Below are 23,029 nucleotides of genomic sequence, written 5' to 3' on the forward strand. Positions count from 1 at the left end.
TACTTGTTGGTCAATTTGATAATGTATCTGTCGTATATATTAGATGATCTTGGTGTTTAATAGGTGAAACAATGTGATAGTATGTTGATAAAATCAGAACTCAATTTGAATTAAATTTTCAAATTTATAACAAGTAATTGAAAATTTAGAAATTGTATTTGGTAATTACACATACAACCTCTTAAATTTCCATTGAGCACCAGAATGGAAATCAATCCAAAATAATAATAGTGGCACCTGACTCCATGGACTCAACTGTTTGCTTCCTTCCTAATAAATTGACTAGCCTTAAGACTGACTAGCCTTCAGGACAAATTCTTAGTCAGTGTTTAAGAATTTCAATGATGGAAATATCACAACTTTACTCAGTGGATGCACATATTAATTACTGTTTGTGACAAATCAGGGGAATATTTTTAAAAACCTCAAAATATCTATGTTTTTTAAATGTCTTGGTCATCCATTCCTACTTTTTAATAGAAATGCTGTTTTGTGATTATTTGATGGCTGCACATTTATGTGATTTGAAAGCTTCAGATAGAATCAGATATGTCTACACCCACAGGGTGAGCTGAGAGAACTATTAAAAGGACTTAAGTCAGGTTATTTTTAGTAATGAATTTGTTTCATACTTGAGAGGTTGCTCTAAGTATTTTGTAGATTCTGCTGAAGATGCTCATATGTCAGAATCTATTAGGGCATTAACAAACTGGCTTCTGGATTTATGCTTTTTTTTTTCATAGCACAAATAGAAAATGTGTGCTTTAGAGGATATTATTCAAGCTTTATATTTGTTATACAGAAAGTTAAGGATAGACAATTTTTAATGTTATACTCCAAGCCAGATGTCATTGTAGCACACACCCCAGCTGAGGATCACATTTGCCCATTTTCTTGGTGTGAAGTCTAAACTAGATGAAAATTTCAATATGTCCTTAGGGAGATTCTTATCATTTCAATGACATAATAAACCTCCATATTGCGTCAATCTTTTCCTAATCAAATATAAAACTGTGCTGGCTCAGAGTCTGCTAAACTCTCTGGTTTGGGCCTTATGGGCCTTTGTTAGTATAGTTTTGTTTTCATGCAGCAGATATTTGCTGAGGCCTGATGGGTTCTGGTGGTGAATAAGACTGTTTTGCAGGAGAGTTAACTTCGCATCATCAAAAATCTTCCCTGGAAGTTGCTGGTATTCAACACATGGCCTAGGCTATTCTAGCCTCTTTGCCTCCTTTGAGTGCTCACACTCCTACATTTAAATAATCAGCCAACAATTCTAGTTCCAGCACCTACCTGCTCTCTGAAATGTGTTTTCTTTTCTCAGTTTCCTAAGTCAGACATGGTTGAGATCCTTCCTCTAGTCTGTTTCATTTCAGCCTTTCCTACACACTCAGGACAAAGGATAATCTATAAAGAATGCCTGTTTGTGACACTGTCTTGCTTTCAAAATATTCCATTACAGGTACTCTGAGAGAGAATTCAAACTCCTTGTGTGACATCACCTCCCGCATATGTTGCTCCCTGGCATTCCTTACCAGTATTTCCTCCTCATTCATTATGTGCTCTAGACTAGATACAGAGTTACAATGAGCAAAGAGCTTTCCCGTCTCTCTCCAGGAGAGCTCCAGCGCCTTCATACTGCTATAGTTTTGCTCAAGGCCTTTCATCCTATGACATTCACTGTCTCCTTTGTCTGGTGATATGCTCCTCTTTCAAGATACAATTCAAATGCCCCCCTCTCGGAAAGCTTCTTGAATTATACCTGCCAATTATCTGACCTCTCTGTGCAGTTAATATAACTTTAAAATACTTTTATTTATAGCACCTGTATACTGTAATTTTTCATGGGTCTATTTCATGCCTACACTCTGGGCTCCTGGAGATGGAGCACATAGTCTGTCAGTCGTCGTATCTCATCCAGTGCTGAGTACAGTGTCCAGCCCCCGGTAGGTGCCCAGCAGATGCTCTTGCAGAAAGTGTGAGTGGGGCACACAGGACCCTGCAGTGATATCAGACTCCCTGCAGGGTCAGGTCTCCATACACAGCAGCAGCTCGGATGACAGCTACCCTGTCAGTCTCCTATGGCTGGATGACTTTTAAAAAAGCCTCAGAAAGAGCTCTAGAATTCTGAATTATGGGGGCTAAGACCTTGCTCAAATGCCACAATATGCATTTTATAAAACAGAATATACATAGGTTCTTAAAATCTCTTGGTTACCCATTACTATTTTTTATGGAGATGTTGTTTTTGCGATTATTTGATGGCCACACATTTATCTGATACGAAAGCTTTGGATGGAATCAGGATATCTCTACACCCCCAGGGAAGGTTGATAGAACTATTAAAATGATTTGGAGAACATCCTTTTTATGTTTTACAGATAACCTCACAACTCTGAGCCAGCTTACAGAAAGGCACATGAAGAAATATCTTCAAGAATTGCCTCGCAACAAAATGTCACCATCATGAAAAGTACACAAAGTCTGGGCAGACATAAAATCAAAGTAAAACATTTTGCCAGTTTGCTGGTCAAAATGAATTCTTCATATGTAAAAAGCAGAGGTAAATTTGTTTCATCTCCATCAGCAAGATCAAAAGGGATATTCGTTATTCACTCTGTCATATCCTATATCAAAACTATGGCATATGTCATTTAAAGGTTCACATTGTAATATCTTGGTTATTACCATGAGAATAAAGAATCTCTCCTAGAAATGCTATGCTCATGAAGAAGAAAATAATGGAGAGTGATGGTTATTAAGAACTCAGACTTGAATCAGGCTGACTTATTTTGGAAACTTGCCTCTGCCATTGACCTGCCAATTGGCCTTGTTAATAGCTTACACTTTATGGTCATCAGCGTCTTTTACCTTAAATGGAGACAGTGAAGATTGATACATGTGATGGTCATAACTGAAGATATGTAGTGCAGTTAACAGAGTATCAGGGACTGAATAAATGACATCAAGCACCATGTATTTTTTAGGCAAACCCAATTCACAAGCACAGGGTGACATATTGCCAACTTTATATGATGAAACCAAACTTCTTGAGTTAAGATCAGAATTATATGTAGAGATCATCTAGTTAAAGGTAATTAGCATCCCAAATTACATATCACTGTGTACAATCATTATTAATACATGTCTGACAGGGAGTTTTCCATTTTCCTTGTTCTTTTTTTCTGGAAACTTTGGGGAATATGAGGTCCCATAGGGTAACACAGAACGATGCCAGGTCCTCTGTCTCATGGTGTATGGGAACCAGTGAACAGCACTGTTGAACAGAAAGAGAATAGACTTCTTTGTTATGTAGCATATTTCTTCTCTGATCTGCAGAGCACATGCAGGTGTGGTTATTGCTGAAAATTAATTCAGGAAATGTATCAAATGAATGAGTATCAAAATGAGTGTTGAGAAGAGGTTGGGAAATTGAAACATTTTAAAAAATCAAGATAACTTTCTGTTTCAAAAATCTATAACGTTAAATGACATAGTTTTATTTCATTCTACTGTACCACCAACTATGGCATCTACATCCACACTTGATTGGCATTTAATGAGGATGGTAACAATCAAATGGAGGAGTGTTTTAATGGCTCTGCAATGCAGATGCGATAGTCTACCAGCTGTCACGTAGTTACTTTCTGCAATCAATACCATTCTTAATTTTGTAATCTAGTCATAATTAAGAGGCATGCATCCTCTTCAGCTGGGTTGTGTTGTTTATTCCTTCTGTACACTTTCTGTTGATGGTAGTTAAAATAGTCTCAAGGCAGCTCATTCACTGGGGTCTAAATTAGAATGATTTTCCTTTTTATCCCGTATTTTCTTGCTCAATAAATGCAGAAGTTCAGCTATTCGGATGCTAGGGGAAAAAATACTTTGTCTTCTAGTCCTTGACTGCAGAGTTGAATTGGTTTCAGGGCAATTATTTGGCACATATAAATCAATACTGGCATTCTTAGGGTCTATAGCCAATTTCTATTCCATTTGGGTCAGTGTCTGTTTTGATAGATTGACCCTCAGCTTTTTCTGTTGTTAAATGTTTTACATAGTGGCCTTGTTATTTGGAATACAATACACTCCACTAGTGTATCTGAAAGTAAGGGGGAATCAGTTGCTTTGTCATGGAGGCGAATCACATCTGACAGAGAACAGCAGTTTCTATACAGCCTGTTGGCTGGGGAGCTAAATTATTGAAACATGATAAATCTCTTTAATTCTGAGTTCAAAGCTGTCTAGAGCTAGATTCATCCTTGCCGCAACCCATACTAACCTTGTGCTTTGGGCACGTTTAGGATTCAACTCTACAAGGGGTAATTACAAAACTCACCTCAGCAATAATACAGCTCAGAGCCTGACACATCCCAAGTGTTCAATGAATGTCAGCTACTTTCTGAAAATACATGGAGATAACATCCAAAAATTTAGGCTACATAGCTCAGATCTCCCTTGGATCTTGGGTAAGACCATTCACCTCTCTGGCTTGTTTCTTCTAACCAAAAGCGCAAGAGTGTTTGAGTTCTTAAGTTCTTTTGGACTTAAATCTTCTTTCATCTTTCTTAATTTTTCATGAAGTTTAGCTTTAATTAATTGGGCTGCTTAATGTCCTATGATCTTATAAATTTCAAGAAGACGTGTATGGGATAGAAAACAGGGAGCATGCAAACACTCAGTTTCATTAACTATATTATAATGACTGACATGTCTCTCCTTAGTTATAACAGCAGTAAACTTGATATGTTTGGGAAGCAACATGCACAATCATTAAAAGCAGGAGTTGGGGAATCCAAAGAACTCCCACTTTGTACCTGTGTGATATATTTAATGCTCCTAGGCCTCAGTTTCCTCATATGTGAAATGGGGTACTAATACCTGTGAAGAGTCCATGAGATAATTTATGTCATGTTCGGTGCAGTGGACTGGGCTTCATTCAAAGCCATTATGACTCAGAAATTACTAATGAACAGAAAGAAAAGCAAATGAAAGTAAAACTCATTCTTAATACAATTGCCTTTCCCTCAAAATAGGGAAATTCAAGCTATATTACTAAGTAGACATATTTATAAAATACTTTATTTCAATAAAACGTATCAAAAACAGATTTCCCCTACAATAAAAATTGTATAAAGCAAAATTGTTTCTTAAAATATTGAATGCATCTTCTGTCTTTGCAGGCCTTTTATGTAATAACTGTTAAACTTTAAATATTCAACTGAAAAGGAATTATGAAAAGAATATTCAGGAAAATGCTAAATGATAAATGTGGTTTATTTTTGATGAAATAAGACATATTTTAATGCTGACTCTGCCACTTCTTATCTTTGAACCTTGAAAAAGTATATAATTAAGGTCTAGAAAAAATAAAGGATGAGTTTTTAGAATAATTAGGAAATACTTCTTTCCGGGACCTTTAATTCATTTATAAAACCACTGCTTAACAGGTAACAATGGGATGTTAATTTCCAAATGTTTAGCCTTAAAGCGGTTGCTTAAGAATCCTGCCAATAAACAGTAGTTTCATTTGATTATATCATACAGCTGAATGTAATAATGAAATATTGTTTTAGTACAGAAGTTTATATAATACAGACTTTCCAATAATTTATAACAATCTAATGATTGATATTTTAAATGAATGGCTTTTAATTGTGTAGTTGGAAAGTGATCCTTGGGACTCAGATTAAGGTATCATTATCTATTCACCTCTTTTACAAGCTGTTATTTATGGTTCTCATCATGAGCTCTTTGTTGTGAATTTTTAAAAGTTGATTAATTCTATAAAGGGAATTTAATAAAATGTAACCAAATTAGTAAAATAATTTTTTAAAGTTAGTTAAGTACTCTGCTACCTCTATAAAGGAACAAAATGGCATTTTAAAAGGAATTTATCAAAGTAAATAGCATACCATAAAATTATTTAATAGTATTTTTTTCTCAAACATTAAAATTTTACCTGGCAGTTCAGGTACATCCCTAATACTGCTTAAATACAATGAATCAAAGATGAAGTCATCTGGAGGAAAAACACATTCTTATTAATCTTAACTAATTTCCCATAGTGAAGGAAATTCAAACCTTCAGAGAGATGGGTTGGAAATAATTTATTTTAATAGAGTTAGCTTTCATTTATTAAATAATTACTATAAAGTGAGTCTGTTTAAAAAACCAATGTACCTGAAAAGTAAACAACAGACAAACCAGCATAAGGAAAAGAGAAAGACAGACATAAATAAAATGTTTGTAAAATTTATCAACATTTTAACAGGCAAAGCAAAACAACAAAAACAAAATAAAAAATACAAATAAACATGTTTTACAGAAGAGTGATCAAAGTCTGGGCAAGTAAATTTGGGTGTGACATACATTTTTAGGGAAAAATGAGCAGCATGTTTTGTGGACATATGAATAAACACATTTAAACATACCAATCATTTGTGGCATGGGTACAAGTTAAAATAATCAGGTTTAGTTTAGAAAATATGAAAGAAATTTCCATCCAGACCAAGAAGTTATCAAAAGCATTAACAAGTAGTTTAAAATATTAACCTTCCAAGTACTGGAAAGTTGAACTGCTGTTATTAAAAGTTATTCAAGAATCCCCATGGCATTTGAGATGATGGAAATAGCATTGGCTTTGGAGTTCAAATACTGGCCTATTCACTTACCAGCTGTGTTCTGTAGCCAAATAATTAACCTCTTTAATATTGGGTTTCTTATTTTTAAAATGTTATAATAAAAACACCTACCATAGTGTTGGTGTGAGAGTTCATTTAAAGCTACCAGCACAGTGCCTAGTACAAGGCAGTTGTACTGTATTAACTCCAATACATTAACTGTATTAACTCCATCCAATTTTTTCTGTCATTTCCTGTCTCTTTCCTTTCTGTTTCTATCACTGCTGGTAGAACTACATGCTTTTCTGTACTCCTGTAATGAGCACAAGCATCTCATAATCTGCTTTTCCATAAGATCTTCAGATGGAGAAAGATGCTATCTCATGTGAGCAGGAGTGATGTAGCTTCGAGCATGGATCCACCAATCCTGCCATACTTTGGGTACTCTATTGCAGGACTTAAATTAAGATTTAAAACACAGTAGTTTCTTTTCGAGCTTCTGTGGATGTCTCTGGAAGAGCTGGTGGGGCACACATTTTTGCAGATTTTTCATGATGTGGTCTCCCAACAGTAATAACAGTAGGGTTAATTATATGTACCCGTATAATTATATCATTTAAAAGGAGCTTAAATTCCCTATTGTCTTTTCTCTTTGCTCTATCATTCTCCACTGTGCTTGGAATTCCCACCGGTATCTTCATTCCTTTGATTCATGGCATCATTACCAAAACATGTACATGTTACCTAGATTTTTTAAGAAGTGAATTGTTTACTATCAGTTAGGATGGAAGCTTGATGTATGTTATCTTATCCAAATATAACAATTACCAGCAGAGGATGGGACAAATGAGAATTGAGTATGGATAAAGAAAGGAGAAATGGAAGAGTTTGGCGCACAGGCCACTAGGAGGGACAGCTGCCAGGAGGGATCCCAAATATGAGGGCAGCATCAAGCAAAGCAAGCCTTGCGTATGTGGTTGGCATTCCAGGAAGTGTTCAATGCTGTTGGCAGAAAGCTTGAGGCTGAAGAGAGAATATTTGCCAAGGTTCTATTCTCTTCCCCAGGCCACCCTTACCTGATGACTGGTAGGCAAGGGGATATGAAGGTCTGGTCATCTTACCCCAACAGGGATCAGCTCTGAAGAGCCATGTCATCTTGCAAAAGGGCTGCAGGCTCAGTTTAAGCTTCACTTGAGATTTCCTCACAGCTTCACTTCTCCCTCTACCCTTTCCTTCTATCTTCCCCTCCCTTTGCCAGCTGTTGATTGGATTGCAAAAGCCCTCCCTAACAAGCCTCTTGCATGCTAATCTCTGTCTCGGAGTCGGCTTCCCTGGGAACTCAACCTACCACAGCCTACTTCACACTTCTGTTCAAGGCTGTCTTAAATTTCACCAGAGATAAGACTATAATTATAGGAAGGTGTAAGATGGGGCCCAAAGGTGTTTCCTACTTACTGAACAAAGTGAAGAAAAGTTAACTTCATGTTATAACCTCTGTTTAATTCTATGCATTTGAATGCTGCACATGAACATATATGAGGCCCCAGTTTTGCTGCATGTTTATAGCAAATCTCTTTTGGTTAATCAGTATTTAACCTTTCCCCTTCTCTAATGATTGTCGGATTTCTAAGGAAATAACCCTAATACACCCTAAAAATAAAAATTAAAAAAACACAAAGTGCAAAAAAAAAAAAAGATCAATTCTTTGAAGCCAAGTGAAACCAAGTTTATCAACTCTACATGAAAACAAACATGTCTAAGAGGAAGGCAATCTAAATGATTGGTGTGTTAGGACAAGTGTCTCCTGTGGATAGATGGAAACTAAAATCAATAGAATTTTCAAAGCAGGCAATCTCTACTCTGTAACGACTTTCTCTGATGATTCGATTATTATAACTATACCTGCAGGATCCTACAGATTTTCTCAGTCATTGGCTGGAAGCTGGGAAAATGGTGATTCATTCACCATTGCCCTGTTTCCTTTTTCCAGCCATAATACTCCTTGACAAATTCAGTTACCCAGATGACAAGTCATTTATGAGCACACCTTCTTGTTAAGTCAACAAGATCTTGACAGGACTAAAAGTGAATTGAATTCTCTTTCTGACGTGGTTTATGGTTTTAAAATGAGCAGCTTTTCCTGAAAGCAGTTTACCCACATGGGCAAAAAGAGGATGAGTAGTAAGGCCATCAGGTATTCAAAGTGCCAAATTCGCTTTCTATAATGCGAGTAGAAGGGGTTCCACCAGTAATTCTGAGCCTTCTGATGTTACTTTCGGCTACGTACTTTTTAATGTGCCCAAACAATGGCAGTGAATTGTCTATCTGGACCTTGTTGGATAGCTGCTGAATTTTCTCTGATGATCTTGACGAGGATTAAAGTGTGTGTGAATAGAATTTTATTTATAGAGTCTTTTGCTGTCATCGAATGCATCACCCATTTTATAGATGGGTAAGCTGACGCCAGATTGTCAGCCGGATTGAAGCCAGTGTCAGACTGGTGAAGATCTGACAGTAAGTGATGGATTAAGCTTTGAAACACAGGTCTTAGAGTTGCAAATCAGGTGCTTCCCCTCTCTGCATTGTACTGCCTCACCAGTAGATTTTCTTGCAATTATTGTTATTATCTAATTATCTAACTAGTTCCAACCCTGCTGTGAGCTTGTAGTGAACCACTCTTCAGATAAAGCGAAGGAAATCTGGAAATGACCAACCTGAGCAGTGTATTTCCACAACTGTATGCTTTATCAAGATAGCAAGGCGCTCAGTGGATTAATGACCAGACCAACCTGCTGACTACTTTTAGAATCATGCAACCACTAGTTTTTAATGCAGATCATGACTCAGCTTCTTTGGGGAAGTAAAATTTACTCACCAAAGTATATATAGCAAGTATTAGATATCTTGAGAGTTTTGTTTTGTTTAATCCTTGGGAAAGCCACTGACAGCCTTCTCTCCAGAAGCAAATTAGAAGAGGCAGAATTCATTAATAATAATAATAATAAAGATTAAGTTCTCTCATTGAGGTCTCTGCCATTGCAGAACCATTTGCTGCCAGAAATTTCCTACTTTTTAATAAACGTGCCTTGTGAATATTATTGTGTCTATATACATGTGCTGCATTCTCCCTGGTCAGGCTGTCTTTTCTATTAGAGTCTAGCATCTCTGCAAAGAGATCTAAGCCCCTTGAGTAGAACATAACAAACTATTCAAACGACCCGCAAACACATCATAAGAAGTCACCTCCTACTCTCTCTCACAAATAGCTTAAAAGAGTTAGTGTAAATAACCAATTCTAAAGTGCAGATCCTGTCTTACACTTTTCTGCAGCACAGCTGAGATGCCTAGGTAGAAATCCTGGCCTGGCTTTTTACTAGTCATGTGACTTGGGCAAGTTGCTTAAACTGTAACCATAATTTCCTGGTAGACTTGTTGTAAGTGCTAAATGAGTTTAAACACATACAAAGCATGTACTACATCTCGTGCAGTTCTTCATAATGTGGGTGGTAATATTCTAATCCCTCCCACAACGTATTTAGTCTATGACTTGTTTCTGCTAAAACCCACTAAGGTGAAAACTAACAATAGACAAGGCTTTTAGAAACATAACAACCTCCAAGGATAAAAGAAGGGAACACAGTATTTAATGCTGGGGTGGCAAGCTGGAAAAGTCAACTTTTTAGACAAAACCCTAGATATGGCTGATTAGTATTCAGCACTCCGAATTCCTTCTATATACCTTTCTTTCTGGAAGGAAACAACCACATTTACTGTACTTCTTTGCATGTAGAGTTCTATATGTGAATTGGACTCTGCCAATTACGTGCACATGTGCAAAATTTTCAAAGCAGAAGTGAAGTGGAGGCTATCTGCCTATTAATATTTGGGCTTAGTTACAAGAGACAGACAGGCGAGATAGTCATAATCAGTGTTCCAGTGTCTGGTCACAAACTTCACTGTGGTCAAAGGCAGTAGGAGGAGAGCCCTGATTTCAGGATAAAGGCTACAGCAGAATGTCCTTGGATGTAACAGTTTAAGAGGTGGCCCCAGATTTCTCTTCCCCAGCCCCTTCACTGATTTTGTGCACACCTAATATTTGTATTAAATCCTCTCCTGCTTAAAATAACTGGAATCATTTCCATTTATTGCATTTTACCCTGTCAGATGAAGTATTTGGTACCGAAACTGGTTACAGGTCTATTGACTCAAGGATATGAATTTGGTCTTGCTTTCCTATCCTGGTTGAGTTTGAAAAAGGAGACAATCCTATTAGTGCATAATGGAACACTGATAATTCTTTCCTTGCAGAAAAAAAAAATAGGTACTTAAATTATTACCTGAGGTCACCTGGAATGAAGTACCTATTAAAACCAAGTTTTTGGTGAACTGTGTGATTTCTTCAACAGATGTTTATGATGGGAATATAAATATAATAATTGTGGAGTAGGCTAGCCCTTTCTAACTGGACTGAAGACTGTAGAGAAAGAAAGCAACGAGCTCAGGATTTTAAATGCTTTGCTCAAGGCAAGTCAGAGGCCCAGGGAGCATCCATGACTACCTCCCACAAGATTTTATATCTTGTTAGCTGCAGGGCTGCTGTTCGCAAAAAATGGTACACAGTGTCTGATCTTATTTATTGCTGAATTATAATGTGGGCTGAATCACAGCCTCACCAGGTCTCCTCTGTGAAAGTTATGGCATTGATTGAGAAAGACCGAGAACGCAGAGAATTAGAATGGGAATGTTAGGTGAATTTAGATTATTGTGACTATACTAAACGTCCAAATCCACTGAACCTTCCTTGCCAGTAGAAGCCCTTCATTCCTGTTGTATAAGGTCTGCCTTCAGACCTAGAGTTAGAATTAGTTCCCAGTGTGTCAGTAGAGGTTGTAGGGAAAGAAGAACTAATCCTCTACCCTCTAGGTCCTTCTGGCTGGTCTAAGAGTTAAAGTGACATGAGACAGTGTAACAGGAGAAAACCAAACAAAGTTTAATAACGTGTACACATGGGAGAAACCCAGGAAGACTGAGTAACTCGCCAAAATAGCCAAAGCCACCATCTTAAATATCATCTTCAACTAAAGACAAAGGAGGATGTTGGGAGTAGTGGTTTGGAACTTCAAAGGGGAAGAAGGCCATTTACATGGAGATGGAAAAGCAATGTTTGATAAACAAATGTTTGCTAGGCCATCTGTAGACAATGAGACCCAAGAGAGAACTTTGACAAAAATAGGCCTAGTAAGGATCTTCCCAGTCTATCACACCCAGAATTATATACAATGATGGCCTGTCCTGAGGACAGGCTTTCTATCTTATATTCTTTTAGGCAGTTAGGGAGAAGGTCAAAGTTTCTTTCACAGTCTTTTGTCCTTAAAAATAATCAAGCCGAAGAGATACATTTTGGGATGGCCAATTCTAATCTCCCACAATGTCAAATACAAAGTGCGAATCAGGAGGAAAAGCCTAAAACATAATACATGGCAATAGTTTGTTATTTTTTATCAGCAGAAACCTGGAGAATAAGTATAGAATAGATTTGAAGGGAGCTGCACCAGATAGGAAAAATCGTAAACATATTTGGCCAAATTAACCAATATAGGTGTACATACTAGACCTCAAGCAGCCCAGAGTGATTATAATTGTTTTGCTCACTGGATTGGTTGACTGAAACCTGGACTCAGTGACGGCTCACACCAAATGAAGTTAAGACGCAAGATATTCCTTGGCATATTGTAGAAACTGAGAGTTGAGGGGATAGGAGCATTGGAATGACTTATCATGTGACTTTCTTTAACTTCTAATTGTATTTCCTAAGAGAGTCCAGAGGGTCTTTCTTTCACCAGAACATTTAGCAATACGTTAATGTGGGCTGTCCTCTCTTGGACAGAGATGAATATGTAGGGGCCAGCCTTGAAATGGGCTCCATTTTTAAGTGGGAATAGTGGAATACTGGAGTGGCAGAGGTCAAATGACAACATTTATTACCAGGTACAGGGTGGACATGATTATAATAGGCATCAAGAGTATAGTAGTGAGAAAATCGTTTCACACATTTTCTAGGTGTGGATAATTACTCATCGTAACTTTATGAATAAAATAGATGTTCAGCCAACTTAACTTGTATTAAGTTGTACAACTGAAGAAATGACCCAGGGGTGACAAATGGAAGCCTAATTATCACAATGGAGTGTCATAGCCACTTACCAATTCCAAGATTTAAGGTGTAGGGATGGTGATTTCTATGATGTCCCCATTTAACTTGCTTCTTTCACCCATGAAGAAGTTGGCTGTGTTTTGGATAATAGCGGATCAATGTAAGCTTAATCAGGTGGTGACTCCAGTTGCTACTGTTGTGGAAAATGTGGTCTCTATTGACACAAAATCAACTGAACTGTAACATCTCATATTCAGCTATTAACCTATAAATTTCTTTCCTTTTTATCTCAATAAGCAAAGAACACCAAAGTGGTTTGCTTTCACCTTAATTAACATTTCTCATGGCAATATTATGAATTACTCCCAGGGTCCTTGATTGTCTCACTATACCAGAGGATGTCACAGAGGTCTACTATCTAATTACAACAAGTGACTGAAATTGGAGAGCTGAGTGTAAATAATATCCTAGACAGCTTGGTAACTCAAAAATATGCCAGCAAGTAAGAGAAACCCCCCATGAAAATTCAGGACCTGCCATCTTTTTCAAATTTCTGGGAGTTCAGTGGGGCATGTCTGGATATCCCTTCCAAAGAAATAGGCCCAGTTCTTGCTGGGCTTCTTAGGTGTTTGAAAGCAACGTATACTATTTTTTTACTAAGTTTTTTACTAAGTTACTATTTTTATACTTTTACTAAGTAATCACTATGGCGGTGAGTTTTCAGTTTGTGCCAGAACAAGAGTAGACTCTCCAGTTTATCCAGCTTATGGTGCAAGCTCTTCTCTCTGCCACTTGGTCATATTGACTCAGCAAACTCAGTGGTGCCCAAAGTGTTAGAGGCAGATGGCCATCTTGCAAATCTGATAAGAGATTAATAATGTAGACCTTTGGAGTTTTGAAACAAAATTAAATTATGCCTTCTTCCTGAGATTATTCATCTCCATTTGAGAAAAAAATTCTGTCTTGCTAATAGATGCTGGGAGAGGCCAAACACTTGGCCATTGGACCCCCAAGTGTTCATGCAACCATGATTATCATGGTTTTTGGTCAACCAACCATAAAGTTGAGCTTAGGCAGCAAAGCAGCAACATCAAGTGGAAATGGAATATATAAGACTAGCTGAATGCTCAAATTTATTGCTCGAGCAATTGTTTACCCTCCCAATGGACTTTATCTTGCTGCGTTGCCACTTCGCCTTCAATCTATACCTGTTTTCCAGAAAAACTATACAGAGGAGAAATCTTCCAAGTGGGCATATCTTTGAGTGGTCCATCTGTTTGCTCACTTTGCTTGGAAACAAAGGTTACTGAAGTATGGGGGACTGGTAATAAGGAGATATAGAGAAGAGGTATGTGGAAGGACGTTTCAGAACTGGCAGATCCTAAGTGTGTATTAACACTCCATGTGATTTGTCTTTGGGAGACACTCCTAGCTGAGAAATCTTCAATGATTATGTGAATACAATGACCCATTATATGAATGTCAAGCATTTCTTTAACCAGCCACCTCCTTTTGCTTGCTCAATGAATTTATGAATAAAGAATTCATGACAGCAAGAAAGTAGGTTAAACATAGATTCAACAACATGGCTTATTTGGTACACCAAGTTCTGAGTATCCAAGCTGCTGACCTCAGAGACAAATGCTGATGGTGTCACATTGCACCATTCACTAGAGGGGCCAATAAACTACCTGATGACAGGTAATGACACTGGAGTCCTTCCACTACGGAAAGGACAGCTATTTATTCATATTGTAATAGAAAATTATTCTGCATATGGATTTGCCTTTTTTGTTACCATTCCTCTGCATCTGTTGACTTAATGGGATATCATCATAGTGATCCATACAACATTGTTTTTGAACAGTGGATTCATTTGTACAAAGATTGAAAAAATGGACTCAAATCAATAGGATTCACTTGTGTTATCATGTGCCACAGCTGCCTGAAGCAGCTGGTCTTTTAAAACAATGTAGCGAACTATTGAAGACTCAGTTACGGCACCACTTAGGAGAAGATACCCTTGAAGACGGAGGGCACTGTCCTTCAGAATAAGATATATGATCTGAATTAGTGACCAATACATGGTACTTCATTTCGAAAGTTAAATGTCATGTGGAGAATTACCTTAAGTTATCCCAGAGGTCATTGAATAGAGAAGCTCACACACCAATTTAAGATGCTCAAATCAGATGGCTTATTCAATTTTTTTTTTTTTATTTTGTGAGGAAGATCGGCCTTGAGCTAACACCTGCCAATCCTCCTCTTTTCTTTTTTTGCTGAGGAAGACTGACCCTGGGCTAACATCTGTGCCTATCTTCCTCCACTTTATATGGGACGCCGCCACAGCATGGCCTGACAAGCGGTGCGTCAGTGCGCACCCAGGATTCAAACCTGGACCGCCAGCAGCGGAGCGCACCCACTTAACCACTACGCCACAGGGCCGGCCCCCAAGACATACTTTATCTATGTTTAATATGTCTCATAGGTTACTAACTTACTTGCCACATCTTATGAGTTTTGTTTTTGTGTTTTTTACAGCAGAATTGAACGTTGTCTAACAATATAACATATGCAAATGATACCAAAGTATATGTGTGGAAACCAAGAGATGGAACTGGGAGAGGGGACATTTACCTTTCATCTGAAGACCACTCACAATATTTAGCTCTCCATCCACATGACTTTGGGCTGTAATGGTTTAGAGGTCTTAGCACTCAAAGGAAGATTGCCTCCCCTCTAAGATGACACAACAATGATTACTTTGAACTCTAAAATTACCATAGGATAATTTGGTCTTTCCATGCCACCGAATCAATAGGCGAAGAAGAAGTTAACTGCACTGTCTAGTAAGATTGATCCTGATTATCAAGGAGAAATAGAACTGTTTCTAGACAGACAAGGGGATGTATGTGTGGAACCCAGTGGATCCTTTAGAAGCACCTCTTTGCACGTCTATACTTTTTTGTCAAGAGTTAAATGGGAGGGGCCGGCCCCATGGCATAGTGGTTAGTTTTGGTGCTTCCCCCTTCGGCAGCCCAGGTTCGGTTCCTGGGTGGACTTACACCACTCATGGGAGGCCATGCTGTGGCGACGACCCACATACGAAATAGAGGAAGATTGGCACAGATGTTAGCTCAGAATGAATCTTCCTCAAGCAAAAAGAGGAAAATTGGCAACAGATGTTAGCTCAGGTTGAATCTTCCTCAGCAAAAAACTAATTAATTCATTCATTAAAATAAAGAACTTATTAAAAAAAAATTAAGTGACAGACTATAACAATCCAATACAGGCAGAACCACCAAGCATAAAGACTCCTCAGGAATGTGGATTTGGGTTCCCTACCAAGCAAAGAACCCTGACCGGTCACAGTGCTGGCTGAGGTCTAAAGTAAACGGAGCGGGAAGAGGATAAAATGTGTCATAAACAACAGTTGTGATCTTATGAGCAGTTGCAGACTAAGCAATTAATAACCACTCCTCTTTTCTTCCTGGCTCTGTTATATATCTACTGACTTTCCTTTTTATTTCTTTCCTTTTTCCCCAACAATTTTATCTAAATTGTGATGTTTGTAATTTGGTCCTCAAATTACAGACTATCAGGTTAGGATTATGACTGGAGCAGATGGATAATGATAACTCAGCTACGGATACAGTGACTAATAAAATTTGGGGAGAGGATATGCCTATTGCTATTTGTATAAGGGATAGTTGCTATATGTTAGGCAGGTGCATGTTGAAATTGAAATTTTTTTTTTTTTTTTTAAGTTTAAGTTGCAAGTCTTGAGTAGCCAATGGGTACTCTGTGCTGGATACAGGCAATTGGCACTCAGCATCCATTCCCATATCCTCCTGGGAGCCATCCTGTACGAAAGAAGCTATAAGCCTTAAAATGCATTTTCAGACCCTTCCCCTCAACCCCCATTGCTAGGGGTCTAGATGGGAATTAGGTTTCACCATTAGATATATTCATACATTTTGAAAGGTAAAAATGAGGCAGAGGCCGTGCTTACGTTGCTGTTTCATTAGCAAGTTCACTGAGACATGAGTGTCAAGAGCAGTTGCGATGGGGATGGTGGCTGTGCAGTACAGCAATGTTTTCCTAATTCCCAGAGAGCAATCATTCAGATGCGCTCTTGAACGTAATACTTGGGTTGGCAGTCTCCTTTCTCTGCTCCTTCAATGCTTCCTACAATTTTCTAAGTACCTAATCTCCCTGCTTGCCTAAGGACCTAGGGTAGATTTTATTTCTCGAGGTGGACCTCTGACTCGATACAGATAAGTTTGTGTCTCCTAAACTGCCTCCAGAACTACAAGAGTACCGACTCTAAGTGGTCATTTATCTCTGTGATTATGTGTGTGATGCCTGTCTCCTGTTAAATTATAAGATACATGAAAGTAGAGACAATAGTTGTTTTTAACAGAACTTAGCACAATACTTGGCACTGTCAAAGAGAACCAGAGCCGGGTAGTGGTTGAAGGAGTAAAAACAGATTTTATTTAGAAACTATTGCAATAAGGGAAAAGAGACCTCGGTATAGAACTGGGCTCCATTCTGAACACAATAAGGATGAGTGGGCATTCATAGCCAAGCAAGGTGAGAGGTTAGTGATGGAAAATTACCAAGAGGAAACATCAAAGGGAGGGAAATCTTGCTAAACCAACTTAATAGTATTCTTCCTGTAGACAAGCCAGGATGATCAGATATTAAGGGTGGGAGATTCTTGCAAAACTGACTAGCAAGATTCTTTCTACAACTGGGCCAGGTAGGCTTGAGGACGTGACCCAAAAGTGAGGCCTAGTTGAAAGTAGGGCTCAGAGGAGGGAGTTTAAAGTTTAGTCAAGGAGAGAGACTGTTACACATAGTAGGATCTAAATAAACATTTTTTGAATGAATAGATTTTAAACCATGTGTAAGCAGGCACAGAATTTGTATTTCTCTTCTGTAACTTACCAGTTCCTTTAAAATCATAGCACCTATGTGTAATATTTTGCCCACAGACAGTGCCCCATAATTGATGTGGACAGAAGTTCCATATCTCTGGGGGAAGTCCCTATCATCAGGCCCATTACCTCAATGTGACTTATGATTGCCCTGAGGTCTGGCTCCAGAATCATAAATGGAAAAGTATACGTTTTAGACATGATGTAAGAATCTGGAAATGGACTAATTGTTAATTTTCTATTCTACAGTTTCCTCCAGAAAGCCCAAATGTATTTATTTTGGGTAACCATTTACTTGAACAGAAATCACTTGACCCAAATTTTGATGATTTAATAGCTCACTGAAAGAACCAGCCTGAAGCGGATAACAAAATCTGTTGTAGATGCTATAACTCCTATTTGCATCCATTGGTCTTTTGGTTTATGTGCTTTAATAATTTGAAAACAAGAGGATAATAAGGAACCAAGATAGATATGTATGTCTCGAGGCAGAACTTAATTCAAAATTGTACAAAATGTTTTGTCAGATGAACTCCTTAATCACATTTGTTATCAGTGGCACAAAATATATTGGATTAAGTTTTTGAATAATGTGCAAGGATGGTGTCGAATTGATCTTCACGAACAAAAAGCTCAGAGTGAAAACCAGAACCTGGTTTCTATCATACTAGTTTTAGGCAAAATATTTTAAGATGAATTCTTTCAACAGAATTTCTGATACTGTTTACACTTTTCCTCATTATAAAATTTAATAAACCTTATATCGTTAATATTTTTGAGAACTTGGAATTCTTCATTTATCTTTATTTGAATTATGTCAACAATTTCAAAGAAGAGACCATGTTTTCGGCAAAGGTAATAAGTCATTTTTTTAAATATCTATACACCTATAAAATATTTTCCCATATTTTGGGGAAGAAGGTAGTATTTCTCTCCTGGTTGATCATACAGTTTGTTGCTTTGTGATTTCATTATTTCTTCATTATTTTATTTTTGTTAGGAAATTATTATTATTTAATTACATGGGAAAATAAAAAAAGTAATAACAGGAGCACTCAGGTACTCATCAACTGGCTTTTCTGATCTTAATATTATTCTAGATTTACTTTAGATCATTTATTTATTAAAATAAATTACAAATATAGTTGAAGCCCTTGTGCCCTCACCTATCACTCTGGCCTCTCTCTTTTCTCAAATATTTACTATGTTCACATCTGTCAGTAAACAGTATATAGTGTTGTTTTACATGTTTTCAATTTATACATAAATGGTTTCAAACTCTACGAATCATTGTGCATTTTGCTTTTTTGTCCTCAACATTGTATTTTTGAAATGTACCTGTGTTGTTTTAATTCATTCATTTTTAATACAGTGTTATATTTTATTATATGAATATAGCATTTTTAAAAATAAAAGAATTCAAATTTTACTTTAGCATATTGATGAACATTTCAGCTGTTTTACGTTTTTCAGTGTCATAAAATCTCTTTCATTGAACATTCTTTTAATGTCTTGTATTGTATATGAGATTTCCTTTAGCATATATAGCTAGGACTTGAATTGCTGGATTGAACATTCAATTTTCATTTTTATCTTTACTAGATATTATCAAATTGCTCCTTAAAGCATTTATACAAATTTTAATCACCACCAGTAATTCATGAGAGTTATCATTTCTACATCTTTGCTGTTTCCTATTGTAAAACATTTAAATGTTTGTCTATCTCAGGAATGGAAATAGTGTCCCATTTTGGTTTTAATTTGTATTTTCCTGATTCCTGTTATGTTTGAGCTTCTTTTCATTTATTTATTATCTGTTCATGAATTTGGTTCATTTTTTCCTTCTTGGTTCAAAGCTTCTGCATATGCTGAATAGTAAATGTTATCTTGCTATATTCTCTGCAGTAATTACTAAATTTTGTTTTTCTTAATATAAGGCTATATATTTCCCTCTAAGTTCTAATTTAGCTGCCTCCCCTAACTTTTAGTGTGTAATTTTAAATTAATATTCAACTCTAAAGTTTTTCTAATTTGATGGATATATCTTCTTTGATCCATAAATCATTTGGAATATCTCCAAATATTTTTGTTTTATAGGTAGATCACTTTAATTACTTATTCCTAATTTATTTTCATTTAAGTCAGAGAACATGGCCTGGAAAATATCAATTCTTTCGTATTTGTTGGATTTGTTTTATGGGTTAGTAAAATTTGGGCAATTGTTTGAAACAAGGGTTTTTGTCCTAATTGTTTTCTACACAGTTCTGGTAGCTTCATTAGATTGAGCTAATGTTACCTCATTTTATCTCTTACCACTTTTTTTTTGCCTGCTTTTTCTATCAATTATTTCAATAATATGTTAATTGATTGAACATGTGTCAATTGTGGTCTTATATTTTGACTCTATGTTATTAAAAGGGTAGATTTTAGAATAGTTATATGTGTCTGATGAGATATTCCTTTTATAGTTATGTATGACCCACTTAATTTCTCAGAGGTATATTTTCTTTTATTGCCTTAAATTCTTTTTTGATTATTACTAGCTTTCTTTGGGCTTATATTTTCTTGTTTTTTTCCTTTTATTTTTAGCCTTTCTATTCTTATGCTTAAAATGTGTCTCTTACGAGGAAGTTTTTTTTCCCCTTCAACTGATTTGAAAGACACATGTTCTATTTCTCTTCCTTTTAGTGGTTTCCTGAAAATCTCAGCATATATATTGGACCTAAAGTCTAAAATTAATCAGTACTTTCTTATTTCTCCTGAATAATAGGAGGAATTTCAAACATGTTATTGTCCCTCATCATCTACCTAGTTACATATGCTTTCTCCCTAGGGCTGGGAGCTCATGTGTACTACATCTAAAAAGAGACTTCCATATTAAACATGGGATTCAAAACAACACCAATAACATAATCTAGATTATATAATTCTCATTATGTCATTTGTTTATAAGGAAAGCAATAAGAAAAGAATATCAAATGTTCCTTAGACACAAAGCAAAACAAAGTATTATTGATAGCATGTTTGATGTTTCTGAAGATTCTTTCATAAACATATTTTTTAAAGTCAATTAGAATTCTGTTTTTAATGACTTTATTAGCTCAGAAGATGGTTCAATGACTTGTGCTGATATATTATTTGGAGAATCTTTAAATAGCACACTATTGATGCTCTGATATGCAGTAACATCTATACTGGGGAGCAATTTTTTTCTAATTTTTTGGGGATGACTGATGCTTCCTGACTTGCTTCCTTTTCCTTGAAGAATATACAAGATAGCCAGTTTTCTTTTTAGAAGCAATGTGCATTTTCCACCTTGAAGCGGGTTTTACCTTTTTGTTTGTTGCTACAGGAAATATTTTCTGTGAATTTTCTTGTAATGTTCTTCCTCTGATTAAATGAACAAAAAGAGCCATCTTTATTTTTAGACTAAAAATCTCCCAATAAAATATTATAAAACTTTTATAAAATTGAAGAAGAGATCATGTCTCTTATTAGGCTACAACTTAAACATAATCTTCATCTATTAGTGGGCTAATTGCAGGATTTGAACATTTGCCTTTTTGTTCCTGTTAAGTTACATCAAATTAAGTTGCTCAAAATGAATATATAAGTAAACTAATAAGCATAAAAATACTTTTAGTGATTTACAAAAACCTAGAAATTATCAACGCATTTGCTGTTTTATTCTTTTGAACAGTTTCTGTTTTTGCAAATCTCCCCAATTCTTTTTAACAAAGAAAGAAGAGAGATTCAAGTATTTTTTGGCCATTAGTTGACAGAATAACACCTTAAAACCATTTAACTCTGAAGTTGTGGAACTTTTGGCCCTGTGATTTGGTCTGCTTGAGGAATGTCATATTCCATCCTGTGAATGGAAGTTGCCTTTAACCACATGAGAACAATTAGGAGAAAGTCAAGGTTTTAACCCAAGTTGGCTGATATGTGATGGTTGGGATAATGGTCATTACCTACATGGAGAAAGGCAGCAAATAAGTTCCAGACATCTACAGTGGTGCATCTGAACTCAAAACACATTTTTTAAAAAACATTTTCAATTGGCGATCCACTTGAGGACTTTCATAGATAGTCTGAAGATATTTCCAGAGTCACACACACAAATGGGATGTTTCAAGCAAAGTTACAAACAAAACAAAACAAAACAAAACAAAACAAAACAAAACAAAACAAAACAAAAAAAACTGTAACCCTACACACAGAATAGTTTTGCTAGGGAACAAATGTGACTTGGAAAGGTACCAACTTGGTCATCCTAGATGACAAATCTTCCGGTGGCATCAATGGAGTGCCATTTGGCCAGTCATGCTTGGGTGAAGAATATCCGGAGGTTCTATGTTGAGTTACAGAGGATGTGCCTTTAAGTCATTTAAACCAAACCCCTTAGCAAGTGATCTCTAGAATCTCAATTTAACTGTAAACTTTGGAGATTTAAGGAAAACTTCTAGCAAAGCTAAAAATGCTTCTGCTAGGAGACTTATTAGTATTCTTCACAGCACTACTCAAACTCACTGCCTTTTCCTAGAAGCACATGAAAGAAATTCACATGCAAGTGTGCTGTGTTCCTCTCACCAAGGCCACCTTGGAGAGAGCCTGCCCTGAGATTTGGAAATGTGGACGTTATTGAGAGCTCAGCCACAGAGTTACTTTGATTGAGTCATTTAACCTCTGTGCTTTTCTAAGTGCCATTCCTGGTCTGTTGCAGGGACGTTTTGAGAATAAGTCCATGTCTATGAATCTTTCTCTGTATGTTACTATTAGACAGACATGGGGACTGGGCTGAGTAGCAGGCTTTCTAAGAAATGAATGAGGGAAACAGAAAAATGATGCCCATTTTTCTTTTAAAATAAAGTACAAAGAAACTGTACCTTTATGTTTCATGATACTAAGAGTATCTTCTTCCCAAATTTTATCTCTCATCTCATATCAATGTTATTTTATATTAACTGATTTTGTGTCATTTATTGTCTTGTTTTTCAAAGTCATCTGATGAAAATCAGGATGATTTCATTTAATGTAAGGGACATTAAAATAAAAACTGGTAAACAAAAGTACCTTGATATTTGCATTTGTGCCGAATATTGGAATAACTGCAATGAAGAGATCAGCTTTTTTGTTTGTGATCTTTCTATGAATAATAGCAGAGATTGAGACAGCTATGAAAATGCCATGGTATTAATTTGTAAATAACTTTCTGTCTGTATTTAATTGTAATATATATTTATCATGGAAAATCTAAAAAGTACATAAAGTACAAAATAAAAATTACCCATAGTCTCACCAGCCAGAGCTAA

Source organism: Diceros bicornis, chromosome 24 (assembly GCF_020826845.1).
Source record: "Diceros bicornis minor isolate mBicDic1 chromosome 24, mDicBic1.mat.cur, whole genome shotgun sequence".
Taxonomy (NCBI): Eukaryota; Metazoa; Chordata; class Mammalia; order Perissodactyla; family Rhinocerotidae; genus Diceros; species Diceros bicornis.